General features: G+C 38.9%; 2 long non-coding RNA genes across 5 annotated transcripts in view; both read right to left on the bottom strand.

The window, feature by feature from the left end:
- Positions 1-22,618, bottom strand: part of LOC124081248 (uncharacterized) — a 78,670-nt gene that overhangs the window by 22,081 nt on the left and 33,971 nt on the right. The window lies entirely within an intron of this gene.
- On the bottom strand, positions 377-9,861 carry LOC131423533 (uncharacterized). 2 transcript variants are annotated; one of them, XR_009225233.1, is made up of 4 exons: positions 9,659-9,861; positions 3,173-3,268; positions 2,192-2,331; positions 377-1,801 (listed from the first exon to the last, which is right to left on the bottom strand). It is a non-coding gene; the product is annotated as an uncharacterized LOC131423533 (long non-coding RNA). The 2 variants fall into 2 exon arrangements; XR_009225232.1 differs by having other exon boundaries at positions 377-2,331.

Raw genomic sequence — 22,618 nt, 5'->3', positions numbered from 1 at the left:
GGTACCTGAATTGTTTTCAGATCTACTGTTTATTATTTTTCATTGTTCTTAAGACTTTAATCAAAGATTTCACAGCACTTGGGCAGAATCTTTGTGGATGTGTTTCGCAAAAGGGCTTTCATTTATGTTAACAGTGATTTCTGTTACAGAAAACCAGAGCTGGAGAGTAGTTTGAGTAGTAAAAAACAGATTTTATTCAGGAAATACTGCAGTAAGGTTAAAGAAACATTGATATAAAATTGGTTTGATGTGGTGAGCCGTGTTTGTAGACCGCTGCCGTCATTAGAAGATGGCGCCGGTCTCCGTTGTGGATCTTGGTAAACAACTCCTTATTTGGGAGAGTTGGCGTGCTGTCCCTCAATACCCTATGAGAAAACCCCGCTTGGCAGCTTTGGATTGGACTTAAGTAAGCTTTATTAGGCTATGCTTGGGCGCTCGGCGGGGGGTCACTAGAAGATGATACTTGAATCAAGGCCTGAATAAACTGCTGAAAGAAGAATCCTGTGTCGTGTTTTCCCTTGCCGGCGAGGGGTGGCGACAGTTTGATTCCAAAAAGATCAAGGACAAATGGAGATTTATCACTAAAGATAGGCTTGAAGGTGGATGGGTAGAATATTACCAAGAGGGGGCTTCAGGGCTTCATGCACTCAGGCTGAAGGCGACCAAGGTGATCTGATACTAAGGGCAAAGGATGGGATGTGATCACAGACCCAAGGGTTTTCAAATATTGAGGGTGGGGATTCTCTCTTAACTGACTTAACAGGATTCTTGTTAAAACTGGGTGATGCAGGCCCACACTGAAGTCCAAGGTCAAAGCCTCCTTGAGACATGGCTTCAAGGAGCCTGAACCAAGTTTGGTCAAGAAGAGAGTCCTTGTCACTTTTATCATCCAGATTTATACAGCCAGATGAATGATATCACCTTGAGAGCAGTCTCTAGAGGAGAAGGGACTAATGCTGAGACTGTTTAAAGTATTTTGGGGTCCTCCATAAGCACTGCCTACAGAAGAAGTCTGTGTTTTGGAGCAAACCAGATCTAGGTTTTAACTCTTGCCTTGACATTTATTTGCTATCTAATCTGATAATTAATTCCTCAGCCTGTTCCATCATCCACAAAATGGGGTTACTAATACCTACCTGTCAGGATTATTGAGAGATTTAAATAAGACAGTGATGTGAAGCATTTTGTATAACATGCGGAACACAAATAGGCTAAATAAATAGTTATTCTAAAGACTGTCTCTGACTTGCCAGTGTTCTCTTAAGTATCTCCATTGGTACAATCTTGGTTTTCTTTTTTCTTTTTGTATTGGGAATTGAACCCAGTGGAAACCTATCCACTGAGCAACATCCCTGGCCCTTTTTATTTTTTATTTTGAGAAAAGGTCTCACTAAATTGCTCAGGCTGAACTCAAACTTGCAATTCTCCTACCTCAGCCTCCAGAGTTGCTGGGATTATAGGCATACAATAAACACACCCAACTAATGAAGTTTACCTCCTACATAATGAGGCTACATTCTGTTGTATTACCTGGGAATTGGTTCTGAAGAAATGGCCAAAAAGCATTTCCGAAAGTGGTTTCCATGACTTTCATGATGATTGCCAGCTTCTCCTTCAAGTCTCCACAGCTTTACCATCCGCTGCTCTTCTATCCCATGTATACTCTCAGCTCCAGCATCAATGTCAACCAAGGCTGCTTGGCTCACCATCCAGGTGGAGCCTTAACATTTAGTCACCTTCCTGAATTTGGTTCCTGGTGACATACTTATAAGGGCTGGGACTCTTGAATCACTCTGCTGACCTGGTGCCCAAACATTATACATGTCACCTTCTTAGGAAACACTCTTACCCACAGCTTCCAATATTGTCCCAGTTTATTCAACTGGATCCTTCCCAATGCCCCAGTTCTGCCAAATTCCTTGCCAAGCCCTCTCTGTTCCCCCAGCTCTCCCTTGGCATGCCAATTTTCCTGCCATATGAACTAGGTGCTGCAGCACAGGGTGAGAATCCCTCGAAGGAAATTTAGTCAAATTCTTTCTTGGAAACAACAGAATTAAACACAAACTAGGTCCCACAGAAAAGTTATTTGTTAAAATATGTTTGGATTTGACAGAAGAGCAGAAAGATAGGACAACCAGGCTGAGTAAATGGGCAAGAATCAGAAAAATTAGCCAGGCATGATAGTACACACCTATAATCCTAGAGCCTCAGGAGGCTGAGGTAGGAAGATCAAAAAGTGGAGGCCAGTCTCAGCAACTGAGTGAGACCCTGTCTCAAAACAGAAAGGGCTTGGAATATAACTCAGTGGTCTAGCTATCTTGGGTTCAATCTCTAATACCAAAAAATAGAAAGGAGGGAGAGAGAGAGATAAAGGGAAGGAAGGAGAAAGAGAGAAAAAGAAAGAAAAAAAAAGTAGACATTAGTTAGAATCAAAATCAAGCCCAGCCCTTCTGGCAAGGACATTGTGGCCACCACCAAAGTTTAGATCTAATGGCTGAACTTAGCTGCTGGCACTGCAGACATATTACACATGGATTCCCCCTTCTGCCTGCTTCTTTGCTGCACCAAAGACTGGGGTCAATCTGAAAGGTCTATCCTAGGTCACATGCCAATGCCCTCCCTTTAAGAGAGCCTGGGAAAGTATTTGGCATTCTCAGATTTTACAATAGGTGGCCCAAAACCAAGTATGCACTGTAGGTAACTGGCTGTCCACAAGGACTCACATGCTGCTTCTGCTTTGAAGAGGACATCCATTCCAATATAGTAAGCTTTGGCTCACTGGAATTTTTAAAATTTGGAACACTTTCTTGGAAATCTTTAGAGGATGTTAAACCTTCAGACTCAGAAATTTCACTTCTCTGTCTATAATTTGGGTAAAATGAGAAACAGACTAAGATTTCTTCAAAAATACATTAATTGCAGTTATTACTAATTAAAGTTATGTGTTGCTTAAAAAAGGGATATGTTCTTGAAAATACATCATTAGGTGATCTTGTGGTTGTGCTAACATCACAGAACATAATTCACAAACCTAGGTGGTATGCATCTACACACCTAGGCTGTAAGATAATCTTATGGGATCACAATCAAATAGGTGGTCGGATGTTGACTAGAACATCATTAGTAGCATGTGACTATATTTCAAACATTTAGGAAAATAACTAAATATTACCTGCATGCATTGGCGTACACTGTAATCCCAGCAACTCAGGAGGCTGAGACAGGAGGATCAAGAATTTGAGACCAGCCTAATCAACTTAGTAATACCCTGTCTCAAAAAAAAAGTAACAGGGGGGAGTGGTAAGGAGTAGCACAGTAGATAGAGCACTTACCTAGCATGCACAAGACCCTAACTTCAATTTCCAATACCACAAAAAGAAAAAAATAACCTAAAAGTTTAACAGAAGATGATTAAAAAATTATGGTATATTTGCTTAATGGCATATTATGTAGCCACTAAAATTATAATTATAATAAATAAATATATGTTTTGTAAAGCATGTAAAAGCATCTTTTTTTGGGGGGGGATTACTGGGTACTCTACCACTGAGCTATATTCTAAGCCCTTTTATTTTTTGAGAGAGGGTCTCCTTAAATTGTCCAGACTGGCTTTGAACTTGTGATCCTCCTGTCTCAGCATCCTGAGTTGCTGGGATTTCAGGCCTGTACTACCACACCCAGCCAAGTCATACTTTTTAGTGAGAGATTATTCTTTATTTTTTCTTTTTTTCTTTGTACCAGGGATTGAACACAGGAACACTTAACCACTGAACCATATCCCCAGTCCTTTCTATTTTTTTTTATTTTGAGACAGGTCCTTGGTAAATAGCTGAGGCTGGCTTTGAACTTGCCATCGTCCTAGAGCCATTGGGATTACAGGCATCCACTATCACACCAGGCTAGTGAGAGATTTTAACATGCCTTTTTCAGCACATGATGGAAGATGCAAACTCTCAAACTAAGAAAAAATAAGCTAATCAGTATAAATATAGAAGATTTGAACAAGGTTCATAAACTTGGCACCACTGTCAAAAGGAACTCTCCCACCAGCATCTACAGAAAAACTTTTTAGGTGCACTTGGAACATTTACAAAAGTAACATCCACTGGACAGCAAAGTAAATGTCAGCAACTTCTACCAGGCTGAGAGATGAATCTGTTCTCTTGACATCATAGAGTTATGCTAACATATCATGATTAATAGACGTATAGATACCATTAGCAAAAATGATAACTAGAATTCAAAACTATTTGGAAGGTAAGCAATACAGTTCTAAATATCATATGTACAAAGGATAAATAATAGAAGAATTTGGAAATTTTCCAGAACTGGGTAATAAAGACTAAGTTATACTCTGTAAATTCTTTAGTTTTTTTGGTGGTACTAAGGATTAAATTCGGAGTTGCTGGCATCACAGGTGTGCACCACCACACTTGGCCCTTTAAGATGTTTTGTGCTACACTAATAGTTCACTAAACCAAAATAATCAGTTTTTTTTAATATAAAATAACAGTAATTTTCTTATTCAAAGAAAGAGCTGGACATAACCAGGCAAAAATTATCAAGGTCAACTTTGATTCAATCCTAACCCCTTCAAAAACCAATTCTTTCACTGATTTTTTTAAATAATATTTTTAGTTGTAGATGAACACAATACCTTTATTTTATTTACTTATTTTTATGTGGTGCTCAGGATCGAGCCCAGTGCCCCACATGTGCTAGGTAAGCACTCAACCACTAAGCCACAACCACAGACACACTCACTGATTGATTAATTTGCTGAATTAAATGCTACACAATTTGAGCAAGGAAGTTAATCCAATGAAGAGGTCTAAATCCATTTTTAGTATGCATGTGTGCTAGTCAGCTTTCTACTGCTATGACAAAAACCTGAGCTAAATCAACCTGAAGGGAAGAAAGGTTTATTTTGAAACCTGGGGTTTCAGAAGTTTCAGTCCAAGGTTGCTTGGCCCTGTTGCTTTGGGCCTGTAGTATCACATCATGGCAGAAGGGTGTAACAGGGAGGCCTGTCAACCTCATGGCAGCCAGAAGCAGAGAGAAGAAGGGGCCAGGTCCCATTTACCTTTCAAGGGCACACCCCCCAAAGACCTAACTTCCTTCCACTAGGCCCCACCTAATAAAAGTTCCCTCACCTCCTGATAGTTACAAAGGCTAACGACCAAGCCCTCAACACATGGGTCTCTGAGGAAATTCCTGATCCAAACTATAGCTGCATGTGACAGTGTTAATTCAGGATTATTAACCAGTCCTTTTCTGTTAGCAAAAAGAAAAAGAACAAACTAAATAAAGCCTTCTGATTGACAACACACAACAGAATAGGAAACGTCACCAAAGCAGATAAAACATGACAGATGAGGGGCTGTAACTGAAACAGACTCAAAGAGCATTAACTAACCCTCTCAGTAACCTACACCATAAGGAAAGTGTCCCTAGGTTAGGAATTTAGAGAGGAGACATTTGGTGTCTGTTCCAAGCTGCACATTTTCAGCAAAAAGAAGTCTGTTCTCCCATCAGAACTCCCAATTTGAGCTCCCCCACCTATTACTCTGTGTCCTTGGGTTAGCATTAAGAACATCTGATCTCTGTGAAAGATGGTGCATATCAAACATGATGATGAATTGTGAATGTGCTTCGTAAACTGTAAAGGGCTGCATAAGTGTAAATGATTATAGTGTCATAGCATTGTCCCAGATGAACACTTATTGAGGTTGCAGCATAAGCACAAACACTCTTGGAAGGCTTTTGAAGTAACCAACTTAGAAACTGAATAGTCTTCTCTTCATACAATACCACTTCCTTGTCCTATTTCAAGTTCCATCTTTTCTTTTAAATCAAATATCTTGGTACTGAAAATAACACTGATGGTATATTGAGCATGTTATTACATGACAGACTCCCTGCTATGTACTTTACACATTTATTATGTGTACTTTACACATATACTAATCTTCAATTCTCGTAACCCTCCAAGGTAGAGATTTTCCAAGTTTCTTGGATGAGGACACTTGGAGAATTGTTAGCATTTAATTCTGGGGTGCAGGGGGAGGGAACCAGCATGAGAAGTACCAGGAAAAAGTCCCAATTGTAAAAAAGTGCCAGGATATAGAGTAGAGGGGCACACATGTGCATTTCATGAAGGTTCCCAGGGGTGACTCTGTCTTCTCTGATCTTTTGTGAGAAATTAATCTACTGGGGTTAATTTATTTGGTCACACTGCTAGTGAGTACAGACCAGGCATTCAAATCTGCTGGCAAAACTCATGCTTTTTCTGTTGCTAGTTTTTTTTCCCCCCCGACTGTATCTCAATAATGTGCTATATAATACAAATACAAGTTTATTTCTTATGCACAAGTAACAAGTGATCTTTGTAAAAAACTCATAATAGTACAACTCCATCTATAAAGCATTTTTGCCAAAAATATCTAACATTAATCTAATCAAAGACTTTACTTTGGATACAGTAAAAACAGGTAAGACAGAAACATGTTAAATGATACTATAGGGAAACAATCAGACAAACACAAAATATTGGATAATGTATAGGACAATTAACCTGGATTCTTCAAAACTCAATGTCAGGGGCTGGGGATGTAGCTCAGTGGTAGAGAACTTGCTTAGCATGTACAAAGCCCTGGGTTCAATCCCTGGGAAAGTACAAATCATTCTTATAATAATTGAGGAAATCTAAATATATAAGAGATGCCATATAGCTCTATGGGATTGTTGCTAATATTTTTGAGTCACCTAAGATAGGTGTGATAATGATATTATGGCTACCTATGAGAATGTACTGATTCTTTAAAAATGTATGTTAAATTATCTGGAATAAAGCATGATGTCTGTAACTTTCAAATGGTTCAGAAAAACATGTGTGTGTGTGTGTGTGTGTGTGTGTGTAGAGAGAGAGAGAGAGAGAACAAAATTGTTAACAAATTGGTGAATTTGGAAAATACATATGTTCATGGCACTATTCTTTCAGCTTTTTTGTATGTTTCATATTTTCTGAAATAAAACACTAACACAAAAGTCATTAACAGGAGACCCTCTAGTAAATAAAAATTACAAACAAGTTCTGCTTGATCTGCTGGATGTTCAACTTTGTTTTTTATTTGAATGCCAGGTATGAAGTGGGCCTGCACCCTCCTGTTTAGCCCAGTCTGGACCACTCCCTGGTGTCTGACACCAATGGCTCTTCTTCAGTTATGCAAACTGCCAGGGCTCTTGAGGCAGGGGGCTGGAGATGTTTGACTGGGGTATTTGACTCTGTGATCTAAGTCTCCTTTGCATGAAGTCCTTTACAGTGTGGGATTAATTTTTATATGTTGAGCATTGTTTTCTAATTGGCTTCCTCTTTTAAAATGCAAACGTCTTTAAGAAAGGTAATGCAATCATTCCGAAACAGTTTTAAGGTAAATAATTATATAGATTGGGCATCCCTAATCCAAAAGTCAGAAATCCAAAATGCTCTAAACTCCAAAACTTCTTGAGTAGCCACATGATGCCACAGTGGAAAATTCCAAACCTCACCTCATGTGACAAGTTGTAGTCAAAACAAAGGAACACTAAAAATATTGTACAAAATTGTCTTCTAGGGGCTAGGGATATAGCTCAGTGGTAGAATGCCTGCCTACCATGCATGAAGTTCTGGGTTCAACCTCTAGTACTGGAAAAAAAAAATTAGACCAAGTATGGTGACACACACTCGTAATACCAGCAACCTGGGAAACTAAGGCAGGAGGATGGCAAGTTAAAGGCCAGTCTAGCAATTTTAAGAGATCCATCTCCAAATAAATAAACAAACAAACAAACAGCACCAGGGGTGTAGCCCAGTGTTAGAGTACTCCTGGGTTCATTTTTCAGTATCAGAAAAAAGAAAAAATATATATATCTTCAGGCTATGTGTATAATAAGGTGCATATGAAACATAAATGAATTTTATGTTTACACTTGAGTCTCATCCCCAAGATATCTCATTATGTATATGCCAATATTCCAAAACCTAAAATAAAAACAATCTGAAATGTGAAATACTTCTAGTGCCAAGCAAATTGGATAAGGGATAATCAACCTGTGTCAGAATGTCCTCACTAGGTCTGGGGTTGTGCACTCAGTGCTAGAACACTCACCTGGACTGTGTGAGGCCCTGGGTTCGATCCTCAGCACCATATAAAAATAAATAAATAAAATAAAGGTATATTAAAAAAAAAGAATGTCCTCACTAACTAGAGACACAAAAAATTGTGATCACACTAGGGCCTCACAAGACAGATTATGAAAAGGTGAAAAGGAAAAAAGGTGCAGGTAAAGAAGTTAATTTCACTTTGTGTGTGTGCGTGCACATGCACACACATGCACAAAGTGTCAGAATTGAACCTAGGGACTTGTGCATAATTAAGCAAGCATTCCACCACTAAGCCAGACCCTTAGTAACTTCATTTTCTTAACAAAGTTTACCAGGAGCTCACTGAAGAAAGGACTAATTCCAGGGATGGAGCAGAGAAAATACTGTTGTACACAAAGGTGATGCTTCATACAATCCTGAAAACATATCAAAAAGACAAGCCAGGTTGGAGGGGCCACCCACTGGCCAAATCTGGGAAAATTTGAGGGAAAATTAAAAATGAGAGTAATGCTGTACAAATATGGAACAATGAATCCCATTATTATATGTAATTGTAATGCACTACTAAAAAATGTGGGAGAAAAAGTGAGAGAAATAGCTATAACCCAATAAGTTCTTAAATAAATATTACTCTTTCTTAAATAAGTAAATGGATAGAGAAGGGAAAGCTCTTCTTACAGTAAAACATCAACTAATAAGTTTAGAAGGCATGCCCCAAATACATAAGTTTAAACCTCAATCAAACCTGGAATGAAGGACCTTCTGAAAAAAAGAGAAGAGGAAGAAAAAAAAATCACTGGTCTACAGAAAAATAGCCCAATGACATTAAAAACTGTCAAATAAAAAAAATATATTGAGAAATTTTTGCAGATAAAAGGAGACATGGCAACTCAATATAATGTATTCATCTGCATTAGAACCTGAACTGCAGGAAAAGTAGTAATTAATTATTGGGACATTTGAGAAAATCTGAACTTAAATTTGGACTATACATAGTGGCACATGCCTGCAATCCCAGTTAATGGAAAGCTGAGACAGGAGAATTGGAAGTTAGAGGCCAGCCTCAGCAATTAAACAAGACTCTGTCTCCAAAATTAAAAAAAAAAAAAAAAAAAATTAAAAGGGCTGGAGATGTTGCTCAGTGCAAAATCACCCCTGTGTTCAATCCCCAATACCTTAAAAAAATTATAAACTTGTACTATGGATACCTATAGAGAGAAACTGGACAAGATATAAATAATTATGAATGTAAGGGGTGTATGGGGGCTTCTTGCACAATTCTTGAAAACTTTTCTTGATATGAAAGGGAATAACTGTCCCTGAACGGGTACTGGAACAGGTAGGAATAAACTCAGTCTTGTTTCCTTTTTGGTCTTTTAATTTAAAGTCAATATTTTAATAATCTCTTTGACTCTTCAGTTGGTTGCTCTCAGCCTGCAAATGGATCACTACCGATATGTAATTAAAGGAGAATAACAAATAGTTAGGATATAGATTACACAGGTGTTGACTTACAAATGCAAACGTTGTAACAGAAGATTAAGCTCCCAGGAGGCTAGAGGTGCGTGTCTTTGCTTATTGCCATCATATTTCATTAATGGTCAGAGTAACGCTGAGATCAATATTCCTGCAGTCACAGCAATGAGAAAAAATGATCCCCACCAAAACAAGATACAAAGACATTCTCAAAATGCTTCTCCCTGTATAATGAAGAAACCAGTCACTGTTAAGAATTTTAAAATTCAACAGGTTTTCTTAGCTATTATACGTTTAAGAAGTGGCATACTTTAAGTAATCTTGAAAAGAACTGTAGGACCATATGGGGTCGGGGGATAGGAGGAAAGAGAGGGAGGCAGGCATTTACTTATCCTGTTATCTCTTAGCTCCTCAAGAACAAATATTTTCCTAAGTCATTTTTTTATATTAATGATAAAGAAATTTTAAGGAGGGATGAAGGGATATGGTAAATACCACAGAAGGCAACACAGTGTGTGGCAGTCACACGAGAAGCTTAATCCTGAAATATGGATGAAGAGACTATAGAAACTAGCCTTTGGCAAGATCCATACTTAAACCAGTGGTCCCAATTCAGGTTCCTGGGCCCCAGCGAAAGGGATCAAGTTCAAGAGGATTGTGTTTGGAACCTTAAAATCTGCCTTTTTTTTTTTGCAAATGTTGCATGGACCAGAATAGAAATGGTAAGAGAGGCATATCGTCTATGATATGATAAACAATGCTTATTGTAGTTCAGTAATAAAATTACTTGTAATAAATTAAATGCTATACAGGAAATGGCAGAGAAATTTGTTATGACTCATTTCTACCTCTGATCTCAACTCTGGAATTGAAGCCAGGATCTCAAACATGCCAGATAAGTATTCTACCACTGGGCTACATTCCGCAGTCCTTTTTAGAATTTTAATTTGAGATAGTCTCTAAAGTGGGATCCTCTTGCCTCAGTCTCCAGAGTAGTTGGGATTACAGGTGTGAGCCACCATGCCCAGATTCCTAAGAAGACTCTCTTAAACATTTCTGCTCTTAGGTCTTCTGGTTGTAAAGAAATTTCCCATCCAACAAAAATTTTTAATAAATATTGCTCTTTTAAAATATGCTCATATTTTAGATACATTAGAATAATGAATATTTGAAATAGAGTAATTAGCCTATTTTAAAAAGTTCCTATTTTGTGCAAAATTTAAAATGGTTTAACTCCTGCCAAGAGTATCAAGAATTGCATAATTTTGAAGTTAGCAGGCAGTGTGAATGGCAGCTGCATCTATCTGTGTGGCTATGTGTCATGTCACTTCAGCTGATAACCAAAAGAAAACTGGGAGCCTGGGAATATAGCTCAGTGATAGAGCACTTGCCTAGCATGTGTGAGACCCTGGGTTCAATCCCTAGAATTTTAAAATAACAATAACAATGAAACAAACAAAAACAAAAAATCACGTACATTAAAACTACTTGGGGGCTGGGGATGTGGCTCAAGAGGTAGCGCGCTCGCCTAGCGTGCGTGCGGCCCGGGTTCGATCCTCAGCACCACATACAAACAAAGATGTTGTGTCCGTCGATAATTAAAAAATAAATATTAAAATTCTCTCTCTCTCTAAAAAAAAAAAAAAAAAAAAAGAACTACTTGGAATAGCATGCTGCTTGAAAACGAGACTTTGAACATGATAAATTTGGTGATTGACTCCCGTACTCACACAGCGGAATCACCTTGGTCATTTGATTAACTTTTTACTAAATTGGCCTCACACATTAGGAGTTTGGAGTTTTTGGAGCCCACTTATGGAGATATAGCAGGGTTTTACTTGATGTCACTCAAATGTTACTGAAATTTAAATCTAGAAGTGATTCAAGTGAATTTTATGTTGAGATTTTAATTTTTACAGTTATAATCTTGAAAATAGCTTTCATCCTATAACAAGGTCATCCAAACTCTCATGCAGTGGAAGCAAAAACCCAACCCTTAGAATATATTCTTTTGGAACAGAAGTTAGATATAATGAAACACTTTTATAATGCATGACCATGTACCATACCATTAATTTTGGATAGAGTACTCTGAAGTATTAGAGATAATCCTGAGAAAATTTAAAAGAGCATTCAAGTAGGCATAACTCTAAGTTTGTAAATATATTGCTCTAACTGAGCATGGAAAATGGGATGACTGCAAGATCATCAGCCCCATAATGTATTCTCAGGCTACAGAGACTGTTTACACCGGTGTTCTGGTATCACACCTCCACAATCGCACAGGGATGCCTATGAAGAAGTGTTCATGATTGTGCATGCTTTGAATATACAAGATGTTTGGAAAGTCATTCCTCTTTCTAATATCTTGGTTGTGTAATGACCTCTAGGTATAAAAGATAAGAATTTAGCTTATTTATATTATCTTATTCCTCCCAGTATTGAGCAGTTACATCATTAATTTCAAGTTTTGTTTTGGTTATCCTTATAAATTTAAATAGCAGGTCATACTCAATTTCTCATTTCAGAGCTGGAATCAGTGTCTTGACTTCTGATTAGACAAGTTGCAGGAATCAGTGATACTATTTCTTTTTCATTGTGCATATTTTCTTGTGGTACTTGGGATTGAACCAAGGACCTCTAACCTGCTCATGCTAGGAAAGGGCTTTAACATTTAGCTATACTCCAAGCCCTTTAAATAAACTTTTTTTTTTTTTTAAATTTTAATTGTGAGACAGGGTCTACTTAACTTGCTGACTGGCCTCTAACTTGTGATCCTCCTGACTCAGCCTCCCATGTAGCTGAGGTTTTCGCCACAATGTTCAACTCCCTTCTGTGTGTGTGTGTGTGTGTGTATGCGTGCGTGTGTGCATATATATATTTTTTAACTTTTTACTTCTTGCTTTTTGTCAGGTACTCCATTTTTATATTCTGAAGATTAATACTTGCCTCTTTAAAAAAAAAATAACCAAGATCTGCTTTGTTTTTATCTGAGGTTGATTGTAACAGATGTTGGTCAAAAGGCACAAAACATTCAGTTATAAGATGAATAAATTCTGTACATCTAATGTACAACATGGTGACTAGTAAAAAGACAAAAACCCAACCAGAGTACTTAACTTATTAAGACTACATCAATACTGTGCACATCCCAGTGAGGTAGTATGTTAGAAATGTAATTTCTTTTTCTCTGAGGGCAGTATCATACCCCTTATCTATGCAAAGAAAAATAATATCATCACATACTCATCTTTTTCTTATAATCTGTAAATTACTGAAAATCGTATAACATGGTATTTTTTTTTTTTCAAATTTGGATCAAAACATTCTCCTCAGTTAGCTTTTTGTTTTTCCTGGAATTCTTAATTGTTTTTTTTTTTTTTTTTTGGTAGTGCTCAAACTGAATCCAGGGCCTTCCACATGCTATACAAGCACTCTACCATCGAGCTATACCCCAAACCTGTTAAATGCCCTTTGTATTGACTAAATATGTGCTTTATCTTATGCTAAAAAGTTTTCATTGTTGCTGTTGTTGTTCACTTAATCACACTACAGACTGCATGGAGATCTCTTTTGTCCCAGAGATTTTCTCTTTGGAGCTCTTTATCCTCCTACTCCTACAAGGATGATTTTATTATACTCCTTTCCTGATTTAGGAAGCTCCCTTGCTGCTTTTTTGTGGGGAGGGGGTACCGAGGATTGAACTCAGGGACACTCAACTACTGAGTAACATCACCAGCCCTATTTTGTATTTTATTTAGAGACAAGGTCTCACTGAGTTGCTTAGTGCCTTACTTTTGCTGAGGCTGGCTTTGAACTTGTGATCCTCCTGCCTCAGCCTCCTGAGCTGCTGGGATTACAGGTGTGCTCCACTATGACCGGCTCTTTGCTATCTTTTTTCTTGAATTAATTTATTCTGTTGCAGCACATATTCAAATAACATAAAGGGATTCTAGGAAGTAAGTTTTTTTCCGAAGTTCTGGTTTGTGTGAGATGCCTGCACTCTACCCTCACATTTGGTTGTTAAGTGGGTTGGATATGCAAATTTGTTTCAAATTCAATTTCTCCTAGAACTGCAAGGACCACTTTATTATATTGTAGCAACCAGAGATATTAAGGAGAATGTGGATTCTTAATTTAACATTCTTTTATGGGTGGACTAATTTTTCTTTCAGGAAGCTTTTAGGAAATGATTGAATGATTGTGGTACTGGGGATTAAATCCAGGGATCCTTTACTACTGAGCTATAACCCCAATTCCTTTTATTTATTATTTTGAGACAGGGTCTCAACTAAGTTGCCCAGAGTGGCCTCAAATTTGTCCCTCAGCCTCTGGAATAGCTGAAATTAGAGGCTTGTGATACTGGGCTGACTTGGGTTTATTTTTAGAGTTCTAAAAGTTGTGTTCATGTTATTGTCCCCATTTATCATGACTGGCACATAGGGGGCTCTCTGGAGGTAAGTATGTGTGTCCTTTTCTGGGAATTTTTCTTAAATGATTCTCTAATAATGTCCCTTACACCTTTGTATCTGATCTCCATTTCTGAATCTCCTATTATTTAGCTGTTGGATCTCTTAGATGATTAGCTTTTATTGTCTCCTATTTTCTTTCATGTTCTCCATAAATGGGAGAAAATGGTATTTCCCCTTCAACATCTTCATCAGTATTGTCATCTTTTTTTGTGAATTATGATTAAATTATAGTGGGATTCATTATGTCATATTTGTGCATGCACGTTATATATTATATATATCATTACCCAGTACCTCCCCTTTCTCTCTCCTCCTTCCTCCCACCGATTAGATTGATGAACTTTACTGATCTCCCTTCTATTATTATTTTAATTTTTATTATTTTAATTAGTGCATTATAAACACACACACACACACACGGTTCACTGTGGTGTCTACATACAGAAACATAGCATAGTTTAGTAGATTTTGATCCCTAGTATTTCCCCTTGTCCTCTCCCCTCCCCTCCCCCTCAGTCCCCTCCACTCTGTTGGTAATACTTCTTTAGTCACATCCATTAATTAAAATTGTAGTAATTATTACTATTAACTGGGAGCAGAATCTTTGTTTCTACCATTTTGAGTACCTCACCCAGATTCATGACTACCCAATTGTTGTTCTAGGTAGCATCCTCTCAGACAATTGATACTGAAACATGCCAAGGGATAGAATCTAACCCCCCCACCCCACCCCAACACACACACACACCCCTTACTGGAGTCCAATTGTAGATGTTGTTTTCTCTTCTACTGCCAGGCTCATCACTCCATCACAGACAAAATTAAGTTGGTCTGGCATAATTTTGCACTTCAAAAAAATCACATTGATTACTACCCAGTACCTTGTATTCTTCTGGTTGGTTGCAAATTGATAGTTTGATGATTTGTTCTTGTATCTTCCCAGGTATCTAAGATAAGCTGAGTAATATATAATTACCACGGGTGTCCCTTTCTCTGTTTTAAAAAACCAGGTACTCAATCTGTCAATTCTGCTTGTTAAGACCTCCTATCCCACCTTCCATGTCTAACATAAAGCTGAGAGTCTTGCAATTACATCTGCCAATTCCTTAGATATCCTGGGATGCATGTAATCAGGCCCCACTGATGTGAATGCACCCAGCTTTCTGGAGTGCTCTTCAATCACTTCTTTCCCCCTTGTTTGCCTTCGCACCACCAGTGTGATATCACTCAATCTGGTTTAGTTTCCTTATCACTGCTGATTATAAAGAAAAAAAAAAAAAGATTTCAGATGGTGAAAGCCTCTCCTATTATAGTTTTCTGTTAATGGTTTCTGTTTAATAGTACTTAGTACTTATTAATTTTTGTTAATAGTTTTAGTAGTCATATTTTATATCTTATAAATTCTTTATGGTCTTATTTCTGTTCTCCTTCTTTCCTGCTTCATTCTTTCCCTCCATCTTCCTTCAATCTTTCTTCGTCCCTCTCTCCTTTCCTTCCTCTCTATTTCTCTTTCTTTTATATTTCTTTTAGAGGGGATGAGGTACAGAGAATGGAGAAAAGAGAGAGTCTGGGTTAGCTTTCCATTGCTGTGAAACACATGAGAAAGGGGGAGAGATTGATTTTGAGAGGTCTCAGTCCATGGTCACTTGGACTTGTGGCAAAACAGAACATCAGGGCAGGGAGTGCTCTACATCGTAGCAGCCAGAAAAAAGAGAGACAGGGGAAGGAGCCATGGTCCCAATATCCCCTTTAAGGGCACAGTCCCCAGTGACCTAACTTCCTTCTACTGCTCCCACACAGTGAATGTTCCACCACGTCCCAATAGTGTCACAGGCTGGTGATTATGTCTATAGCACATGCAACTTTGGTTTAAGATCTGAACCCTAACACAGGCCAAGAATGCCACGTAACTTTAGTGCAGGGACATTTACTAATCATCAAATGACCCCATGCTTCCCCCAATTCTCCAGCCTGCCTATAGTTGTGCAGAAGGTCCATGTTTTCCTTCCTCCTCCTCCTCTAAGGTGGAAGCCACCTCTTCTGAATGGCGTACTAACAAAATGTAAGCAGCCTGGATCCCAGGCACCACTGACAGGCAGCAGTCCTGAACAGTCATCAGACACCCCCAGGAGACCACATGCTAAGCCACTGAGATCTGGGGATTTGTTTTTCTCAGGACAACTTAGCTTATCTTCACTAATACAAACAGAATTGTACTAATAATTTCTGGATTAGTCAGATTATGCTAGGTTTTTTTTGCCAAGAGAACAAATTAACCCTGAAATCTAAGTGACTTAACATAACAATGCTTTATTTCTTACCTGTGGTATGTGACCATCAGCTCCAAGCATCCTGATTAGCTTACCTCCTGGTAATCCTTCCTTTATAGTTACCTCCCACTCTGTCTCTGATCTCATGACTCACTTTAACCAAGAAAATGTGGTCAAAGTCACACTTGTGACAGTTCCCAGCTTAAGCTTAGGAAATCTTGGCATTTTCATGATATAAGAAGTCCAACCATCCTTATTGGAAAGAGAGGCCATGCAGAGATGCCTGGAGAATGAAACTCTATGTTTGAAAAGCATAAGTAAGGTTCCAGACATAGGTAAAGAAGCCATCTTTAGTTCAAGCCAAGTCAAGATCCCTGAGGACTGCAGACCCAGCCACCATCTGACTACAGCCACACAAGAGACCCTAAGAGCAGCAAAACTTCCTAGCTGAGCCTAGCTGACTCACAGAATTGTAGAGATAACAGTGAATTGTTGTTTTAAACTATTTGTTTGGGACCATGTTTTGGTTTGGATATAGAATGTGCATATCCCCCAAAGATTCCTGTGTTGAAACTTTGTGGTTCACAGTGGGGTGGAGTTGAGGTGGTTTAATCTTTAACCTTGAGATGGAACAAAGAGCATCAGGTCATTGGAAACACTGCCCTTGAAGGTATTAATGTAGTTCTCAAGGAACCCCAGTTGGTTCCTTATTATATAAAATAGGTTGTTATAAAGGAGCTTGGAAGGGAAGTTATAACCTCCCCTGAATCCCTCTCCCTCATGTGTATGCACCATTTACACCTTGCCACATTGTGATGCTATTTTTCGTGAGACTCTCACCAGAGTTGAACAGATATCAGCACCATGATCTGCAACCTTGACAAATATGAGCTAAGCAAATCTCTTCTTTACAAAGAATCCAGCTTCAGGTGTTTTGTTGTAACAACAGAAAATGGACTAAGATAGATGGCATATCATAGGTAGCAACAGATAACCAAAGCATAGTGCACATTCAGTGTGGGTGAATGAGAATTGGATTCCACACAGACATTCATGGAACCATTTTGATACAGGCTCCAACATTTTGTATCTGCCCCATGAGAAACACATGACCTCCTTAACTGCAGCAGCAAGGAAGGCAGTACTGGAGGAGGTTGCATATTGACTTCTAAATATTTACATCTCTGTTCCTAGTCTATTAGCCAATAAAAATTATGGGGGAGTAGATGGAGATTCAATGGGCATTAAATGTCACTGCCATATACCTTGCCAATAAAATGTATTATCCCTGTTTCTACTAGTATTGTAACAAGGTTCATCCAGGTATTACCCAACTAGCTTTCCAGAAATTGTACAGTAGTATGCAGGACTGGTTCATATATCTCAGAGCTGTGTGTATCTCCTTCCTACTCTGCATTCTATACGCTAAGTGGGTAGCCTAAATTAACCATGGTAGAAATATTTACACCACAGAACTTGGTGAATGAGTTCAAATTGGGGCTTTCTTTCCTTGGAAAACCAATTATTTAACATTTACCAGAACATCATTAGATGTACAGAATCCAAAATATACCTACTGCTTGGCTTGGTGGTACATGCATATAATCCCAGTGATTTAGGAGGCTAAGGCAGGAGATGGTAAGTTTGAGGCCAGCATGGGCAACTTGTTGATATCCTGTCTCAAAATAAATAATAAAAGTAGCTGGGGATGTAGCTTAGTGGTACAGTGTCCTGGGTTCAATTCCCATACCACATATACATACATTAGTCGCACGCACACACATACACACATACACACACACACATACACACACACACTAACACAGATAAATATACATACACCTACTATTCAAGCTGCCCCTATATTCATAAATTTATTATTTTTAATATGATTTATCATTTAATATTACAGGTAGAATTAGGAAATATAGCCATTGATGACTGGATACTCCATTAGTTCACCTGGGAGGAGATAGAAGGCAGGAAAACTGCAAGTTCAAAACCAGCTTTAATATAAGAGCAAGACCCCATCTCAAAATGAAAAAAATAAAAAATAAAAAGGGCTAGGGATAGCTCAGGGGTAAAGTACCACTGGGTGTGATCCCCAATACCACAAAAAGAAAAGAGTTGTTCTATTCAGCCACCAACTACTAGAGTCTCCCCAGGGCAGAAACCAGGTGTGTATAAGTGAAAATTCAGACAATCAGTCCTCCGCACCCCCACCTCCAAGGTGTCTCAGCTGAACCCAAGTTGAAATGGAAACAAGCTGCCCATGCTCTGCCTTGCTCAGATGACAGATTTGTAATAAAATAAGTGTTATTCTTGTTTATGCCACTCAATTTTGGAGTGACATGTTCCACAGCCACTGTAGCTGTAACAGCAAGTAACAGAAGCCCTGCAAGCCAGCATTGTCAGAATAGTGGTGATGGTTATAGTATAAAGGTTTAGAAGCATCTAGTGGAGCCCTAGGAAAAGAGGCACAGCTCGGTCTCATAATGGGTTGAACAGGAAGTAAGAAAACGAGCAGAAGCCAAGCCAGCATTGGACTCCTGTCCTCCTCTATTTTTTTCTCTCTCGTCTTCTCTGGTCTCCTAGCACATCTACTTCCTTCTACCTCTCTGCAATCTGGTGCTCTGGCTGCTTCTTGCCAATGGCACACTAACATAGCTGTTGAGTTCATATGCCCTTAGTGTAAGAGACCAGTGCACACTAACTGGCACCCTTTCATTCCAGTGACAAGTTCCTGGAGGAAAGCATGGAACAAGACTGCCTTGAGTCAGATGTCTACTTCTGGTCCATTTGAAGAGTACTGGGGGCAGGACCACCTGTAATAATGGGGTCATTACCCCACTCCCCAATTCCCTGTGAGAGATCTTAGAAGGCAGGTTCAAAGGCTTCAGTTTATAGCAATATATCTAATGCCTGAACCTTAGAAGGCATTTTGCATGTTCTTATCCTTATATAAAACCCCATCACAAACCAGGAGCACTGGTGCATGCCTATAATATCAGTGGCTAGGGAGGCTGAGGCAGGAGGAGCATGAGTTCAAAGACAGTCTTAGCAACTTAGCTAGGCCCTAAGAAATTTAGCAAGACCTTGTCTCTAAATAAAATATAAAGAAGGGCTGGGATGTGGTTCAGTGGCTACGTGCCTGTGTATTCACTCCCTGGTAACAATAACCAAAAACCCCACCAAAAACCCCTTAAAATTGCCTGTTGCTTTGTGTACACATATGCTTAGATAAGTGCATGCCACCCTCCTGCTCAATCTCTTCTCATTCTCCCTATTTTTTAAAAATATGCTCTGGAGCTCTACAATAAAGGCAGTGGATTGACCACCTTGATGTGACCTCAAGAAGACTGAATGCAGTGATTAATCTCTTTTATTTCTATTTTTTGAGATTTATATTCTAATATGATATTGGCTCTTTACCTTTTAGCTATTAGGGCTTCTGAGTACCTGGGTCAATTAGCGTTCACAGAGACACTCAGGGAAAGTGCTTCTTCTTCATGAAATTTGATAATTTTCCAACACTAAAAACTTCCCTTTGCTAAGTAACCTGTGGTCTCAGAAGTCAGGATAGAGGTTATCCCCAAAGGAAGGAGAGACTGGATGAAGTTTCTTGGGTGCTGGTGATATTCTGATTCTTGTGCTGGGAGATGGATGAATGAGTATATTCCAGTTCATAAAAATTCAGGAAGCACTGGACACAATGGCACATGCCTATAATCCCAGTGGCTCAGGAGACTGAGGAAGGAGGATAAGAGTTCAAAGCTACCCTCAGCAAAAACTGAGGTACTGTGGGCTGGGGATATAGCTCAATTGGTAGAGTGCTTGTCTTGCATGCACAAGACCCTGGGTTCGATCCCTAGCACCACACACAAAGTGAGGCACTAAGGAACTCAGTGAGACCCTGTTTCTAAATAAAATACAAAATAGGGCTGGGGATGTGGCTTAATGTTCAAGTGCCCCTGAGTTCAACTCCTAGTAACAATAAATAAATAAATAAATAAACAAATAAATAAATAAAGGCAATTCAGAAAGCAATATATACATTGCGTTAACTTCTATTGCTGTGACTAAATACCTGAGAAAAGGTTTATTTTGGTTCACAGTTTCAGAGGTTTTATTTCATATTCACTTGTTTTATTTCTTTTGGGCCTGTGGCAAGGCAGAACATCATGGTAGGAAGCATGTGGTACAGCAAAGCTGCTTATAGCAACCAGGAAACAGAGAGAGGAAAGAGTTAGGGTTTTAATATCCCCTTCAAGAGTGTCCCCAGTGACCCACTCCTTCAACTAGGCATCACATCCTAAGTTTCTACTACCTCTCAATAGTGCCATCAATTGGATTCCAGCCTTCAACACATGAGCTTTTGGGGGATATTTAAGATTCAAACCATAGCACATATGATATGTACTTTTCTGGTACATATGTTAACCTTCAATAAAAGTTTTAAAATATTTCACTAATTATGATCCTGGCACAGTGGTGCATGTCTATAATCTAGCAGCTCAGGAGGATAAGGCAAGAGGATCACAAGTTCAAGGCCAGCCTTAGCAACTTGATGAGGTCCTAAGCAACTTAACGAGACCCTGTCTCAAAATAAAAAAAAAAAAATACAAATAAAAAGGGCTGGGAATTTATGGATCAATGGTTAAGTGCCCCTGGGTTTAATCCCAAGTACCCCCTGAAAAAGACTGCTCAAACTAGCCTCACAGTATAGAGTGAAAATATATACAACTTACTGATACAAATATATCCTCTGTTAACAGATATATATTTGTTATGGTGCAAACCGAATTTTAACATTTCTTCAGGATGTTACGTAGATATACCTCTCACAGAAAATTTGGCTCCTAAAATACCCAATTTGAGGGACAGTAAAATAGTGAATGGCTCTGGAGTCCGACTCTCTGGGTTTTAATCCTACTACATGCTACTTTTATAACCCTGGGAAAATTATTTAACCTCAGCTTCCTTCTCTGTAAACTGGAAGTATTGAGAATACCCACTTCATCAATTCTGAAGGCTGAAGCAGGAGGGTCAGTTCAAGGCTAGTCTCAGCAACTTAGCCAGACCCTGTCTCTAGATAAAAAGGGCTGGGGATGTGGTTCAGTGGTAGAATGCCTCTGGGTTCAATCCTCAGTACTGAAAATAAAATAAAATAAACAAATATAAAATGTCATGAGAATTAAGGGAAATATTGCTTGTCAAGTGCTTGGAAACAGGGCCTGACCCCTAGTAAACACTTCATAAATGTTAACTATCATTATTATTACCATTATAATTACTGTGAGGAGACTACCTCAAAACAAAGAAAGCAAGCATCCCTAATTCTACCTGTTACTACCCCATCCACTCCAACTCAACAGAACTCACTTGAATACAGCATGTTAGCTCACCTCCACGAGCCTGGTACAATGCTCAGGTATGGGCAGAACAGATGTAGAAAGTGTATGTCTGCCTATTCCAGAGTCCCCCGCTGCAGAGATCTAAGTCCCTGGGATCAGTCTACTCTGGTAACATTCTCTAAAAGGTTCTGTGGTTCCTTTTTTCCCCACGAGTTCACTTCTGACACTATCTGCAGTTCTACAGATTTCTGTCTTGAGCCATTGTGTGAACAGAAGCAAATCCTCTTACTGGGTTGTCCTAAGAGGAACCTGGCAAGGTAAAAAGGTGAAGCAGGATGGATTTGCTGCTGTGTTTGCTTTTTTGGTTGCAGGTGCTGTGTCGTGTTGTGTTTCACTGCAGCACCAGTCCACTTGACCTAAGTGCCCTGGGAGTCTCTAGTAACACCCGTTTTGTTTTAAGTAAACTCAGGGAAATGGGACAAAAGAAAATGGCTATTAATCAGAACTTCAGCAACACACTGTACACAACGAGGCGCTGCTACAACCATCTAAGTTGAACAGTTGTTTGGATGCCATTCGTAACCAAGGCAATCTGCAGTGGATAGTAGCAAAAATGATTAGTTACCTCCTCCAGAATTCACAACTACAATCATCTCTAGTAACTCCTGTTTCACAGCTCACATTTGGCATTATACCAACACATGAGCTGAGAACCTCTTGAAATGGAATTTGTGAAAAGTGGAAGGGAAATGTTACTTCTAATTAGACAAGCCTAACGCTCCAACAATTGATTTAAAAAATTGAGTCTGCAGCAGTGGTACATGCCTGTAATTCCAGAGATGGGGGAGACTAAGGCAGGAGGATCACAAGATCAAGGCCAGCCTCAGCAACATAGCAATATCC

The sequence above is a fragment of the Marmota monax genome, unplaced genomic scaffold (assembly GCF_021218885.2).
Source record: "Marmota monax isolate L192 unplaced genomic scaffold, Marmota_monax_Labrador192_F-V1.1 WCK01_AAM20220418_F8-fsc01029, whole genome shotgun sequence".
Lineage (NCBI taxonomy): Eukaryota > Metazoa > Chordata > Mammalia > Rodentia > Sciuridae > Marmota > Marmota monax.
This window is presented reverse-complemented; position numbering and strand designations above follow the sequence as displayed.